The sequence below is a fragment of the Oncorhynchus mykiss genome, chromosome 6, assembly GCF_013265735.2.
Source record: "Oncorhynchus mykiss isolate Arlee chromosome 6, USDA_OmykA_1.1, whole genome shotgun sequence".
In the NCBI taxonomy this organism is placed as follows: Eukaryota; Metazoa; Chordata; class Actinopteri; order Salmoniformes; family Salmonidae; genus Oncorhynchus; species Oncorhynchus mykiss.
The window spans coordinates 5,598,618-5,603,512 of NC_048570.1; positions in this window are offsets into that span (position 1 = coordinate 5,598,618).

A 4,895-nucleotide genomic window follows, 5' to 3' on the forward strand; every position below is an offset into this window, starting at 1 on the left:
AGAGCCCTGAAGAAAGTGTCCAGAAAATACCAGAGCCCTGAAGAAAGCGTCCAGAAAATTGGAACGAAAATAGAGCTCCATTATTTGAAAGTCTTCCGACTAGCTCACTGCTGTTTGATAAGCCAAGTTGTCCAACCTGATTATGGAGAATAAAAACATCTCCAAATGTTTTTTTTTTATGCTGTCGCAAAGCTAACTAAAAAGCAGCATTCCCCAGGTGATGATGGCCTTCACTTCAACAGTGATGAATAAAAAGCAGCATTCCCCAAGTGATGATGGCCTTCGCTTCAACAGTGATGAATAAAAAGCAGCATTCCCCAAGTGATGATGGCCTTCGCTTCAACAGTGATGAATAAAAAGCAGCATTCCCCAAGTGATGATGGCCTTCCCTTCAGCAGTGATGACTAAAAAGCAGCATTCCCCAAGTGATGATGGCCTTCGCTTCAACAGTGATGAATTCATTAACTTTTTTCAAAGAAAGTACAGACTTTCTGAACATGCGTTTCTCCCAAATTCAGTTGTCCTGAGTCTGCACAAAACTGCTAGGACAATTTACACTCTGGCAATAATCACCGTAATCCCTCAACACATTCACTAGTCATGGCATCTAAATCTTTCATCTGTCTACTGGACCCTATTACAACTAAACTGCTGAAATAACTACTTCCGGGAATAACTACTTCCTGAAATAACTACTTCCTGGAATAACTACTTCCTGGAATAACTACGTCCTGAAAAAACTACTTCCTGAAATAACTACTTCCTGGAATAACTACATCCTGGAATAACTACTTCCTGAAGGAACTACTTCCTGAAATAACTACTTCCTGGAATAACTAATTCCTGAAATAACTACTTCCTGAAATAACTGCTTCCTGGAATAACTACTTCCTGGAATAACTACTCCCTGAAAGAACTACTTCCTGAAATAACTGCTTCATGGAATAACTACTTCCTGGAATAACTACTTCCTGAAATAATTACTTCCTGAAATAACTACCTCCTGAAAGAACTACTTCCTGGAATAACTACTTCCTGGAATAACTACTTCCTGAAAGAAATACTTCCTGAAATAACTACTTCCTGGAATAACTACTTCCTGAAAGAACTACTTTGGCTTCCCTGACCTGGATCCTGTGTATGAAGTTCCCGAGGCAGTTCTATTAATCGGGGGGGGTCAAGGTGACTGGGAACATGGACGTTTCCCAAGACGGCTTCCCAAGCCGTGTCCTCAGAGCATGTCCAGACCTGCTGGCTGGAGTGTTTTACGGACATATTCATATCCCAGTCTGTTGTCCCCACTTGCTTCAAGATGTCCAACATTGTTCCTGTACCCAAGAAGGCGAAGGTAACTGAACTAAATGACTATCGCCCGTAGCACTCTCTTCTGTCATCATGAAGTACTTTGAGAGGCTAGTTAAAGACCATATCACCTCCACCTTACCTGACACCCTAGACCCACTACAATTTGCATACCACCCGATAGATCCATGGATGATGGAATATCATTTGCACTCCACACGGCCCTCACCCGTCTAGATAAGAGGAATACCTATGTGAGAATGCTGCTCATTGACTACAGCTCAGCGTTCAACACCATTGTCCCCTCCAAGTTCGTCACCAAGGTTAGGACCCTGTGACTGTACACCTACCTCTGCAACTGGATCCTGGACTTCCTGACGGGCTGACCCCAGGTGGTGAGGATAGGAAACATTATCCTCCGCCACGCTGACCCGCAACACGGGGGCCTCACAGGGATGTGTTCTTAGTCCCCTTCACTACTCCCGGTTCACCCACGATTTCATGGCCACACATGACTTCCAACACTAACATCAAGTTTGCTGACGACATGACGGTAGACCTGATCACTGGCGACGATGAGACAGCCTACGGGGAGGAGGTCAGTGACCTGGCAGTGTGGCGCCGGAGCAACAACCTCTCCCTCAACGTCAGTAAGACCAAGGAGCTGATCGTAGACTATAGGAGACGGGACAGCGAGCACATTGACGGGGCTGCAGTGGCGTGAGATTTAAAGGATTTAAATGGTCCACAAACACGTGCACTGTCGTAAAAGAAGGAGAGACAGTGTCCCTTCCCCTTAGGAGGGTGAAAAGGTTTTACAATGCTAGGAGTTGTGAAAATGTAATAAATACTTGTGAAAATTGCACTAAAGTGATGTGTCTTCTCTCTGTAAAACCCAGTTTCTTCTGGGCCAGTTAGACTGAGCAGGTGTTGTAAAACCCAAGGTCCACTGGGCCAGTTAGACTGAGCAGGTGTTGTAAAACCCAAGGTCCACTGGGCCAGTTAGACTGAGCAGGTGTTGTAAAACCCAAGGTCCACTGGGCCAGCTAGACTGAGCAGGTGTTGTAAAACCCAAGGTCCACTGGGCCAGTTAGACTGAGCAGGTGTTGTAAAACCCAAGGTCCACTGGGCCAGCTAGACTGAGCAGGTGTTGTAAAACCCAAGGTCCACTGGGCCAGTTAGACTGAGCAGGTGTTGTAAAACCCAAGGTCCACTGGGCCAACTAGACTGAGCAGGTGTTGTAAAACCCAAGGTCCACTGAGCCAGCTAGACTGAGCAGGTGTTGTAAAACCCAAGGTCCACTGGGCCAATTAGACTGAGCAGGTGTTAGCTGTGCCAGTTAGACTGATTTCCCTCCTATGGTTCTTCATAGTGGTTTCCATTATATTTTCCCCCTATGGTTTTTCATAGCGGTTTCAGTTATATGCAATTTAGCACAAACATTTTTCCACATTACTGGGATTCTCCAAACTACATAATAGACCATACACATTAGGCTTAGGGTTGACCCAGGATGTTGATGAGAGGTTAGGGTTAAGGTTGAACCAGGATGTTGATGAGAGGTTAGGGTTAAGGTTGACCCAGGATTTTGATGAGGGGTTAGGGTCATGGTTGACCCAGGATGTTGATGAGAGGTTAGGGTCATGGTTGACCCAGGATGTTAATGAGAGGTTATGGTTGACCCAGGATGTTAATGAGAGGTTAGGGTTGACCCAGGATGTTGATGAGAGGTTATGGTTGACCCAGGATGTTGATGAGAGGTTATGGTTGACCCAGGATGTTGATGAGAGGTTATGGTTAGGGCTGACCCAGAATGTTGATGAGTGGTTATGGTTGACCCAGGATGTTGATGAGAGGTTAGGGTTAGGGTTAAGATTATGTTTAGTGCTAGTGGTAGGCTTAGTGTTAGCGTTAGGGATAGGGTTAGGGGATAGTAAGTTCAATAGTTTATTGACATACAACCGTCTATTGGGGACTATCCAAATTAAGTGTTAAGAAATGGGTTGTGCTTCCTGAGAAGGTGCTTTCTGGAAGCAAGACGTGGGTGTCCGTGACGTGGCTGGTTTTCTTTTTGTTGTCCGTGATTGCCTGTAGACCCTGCCACATATGTCTTGTGTCTGGGCCATTGGATTGCAACTCCATTTTATCCCGACACCTAAATGTCGCTTGTTTGATTGCCTTGCGAATAGAATAACTACACTGTTTATATTCAGCCATATTCCCTGACCTCTTTCCATGGTTAACTGTGGTGGTTCCCACTTTCAGTTTTGTGCGAATGCCGCTGTCTATCCACGGTTTCTGGTTCGGGAAGGTTTTAATAGTCACACTGGGTACAACATCTCCAATGCACTTCCTATTAAACTCACTCACCAAGTCAGCATATACGCCAATGTTGTTATCTGAGGCTACCTGGAACATATCCCAGTCCACGTGATCAAAACAATCTTGAAGCGTGGATTCCGATTGGTCAGACCAGCGTTGAATGGTTCTAGTCACGGGTACAACCTGTTTGAGTTTCTGCCTATAGGACGGTATGAGCAAGATGGAGTTGTGGTCGGATTTGTCGAAGGGAGGGCAGGGGAGGGCCTTGTATGTTTTACAGAAGTTAGAGTAGCAGTGGTCCAGTGTATTGCTCGAACGGATACTACAGTCAACATGCTGGTAGAATTTAGGTAGCCTTGTTCTCAAATTAGCTTTGTTAAAATCCCCAGCTACAATAAATGCAGCCTCAGGATATATGGTTTCCATTTTACATAGAGCCCAGTGAAGTTCTTTTAGGGCCATTGAGTTATCTGCTTGGGGGGGATATACACGGCAGTGACTATAATCGAAGATAATTCTCTTGGGAGATAATGCACCATTTGATTGTAAGGTATTCTAGGTCAAGTGAACAAAAGGACTCTCAGATCACACTACTTTGCCATGGCCCAGACTGTGTTAGCCACAGGTCCATCTCACGGCTCAATGATCTCTCTCTGTCAATTCAATTCAATTCAAGGCGCTTTATTGACATAGGAAACATATGTGGCAGGGTAGCCTATTGGTTAGAGTGGAGGGGCGGCAGGGTTGCCTAGTGGTTAAAGTGGAGGGGCGGCAGGGTAGCCGCGTGGTTAAAGTGGAGGGGCGGCAGGGTAGCCTAGTGGTTAGAGTGGATGGGCGGCAGGGTAGCCTAGTGGTTAGAGCATTGGACTAGCAGCCAAAAGGTTGCAAGTTCAAATCCACAAGCTGACAAGCTACAAATCTGTCGTTCTGCCCCTGAACAGGCAGTTAACCCACTGTTCCTAGGCCGTCATTGAAAATAAGAATTTGTTAAATAAAGTTAGAAACAAAATATGTTAACATTGCCAAAGCAAGTGAAGTAGATACTATACAAAAGTGAAATAAAAAATTAACAGTAAACATTACACTCACAGAAGTCTGCCTCTCACCCGCCCTCTCTCTACCCCTCCCCCCACTCTCTCTCTCGACACCCACTCTCTCTTTATTCAATTCAAGGGGCTTCATTGGCATATGTTTACATTGCCAAAGCAAGTGAAGTAGATAATAAACAAAAGTAATAAACAAAAGTGAAATAAACAATAAAAATGAATAGC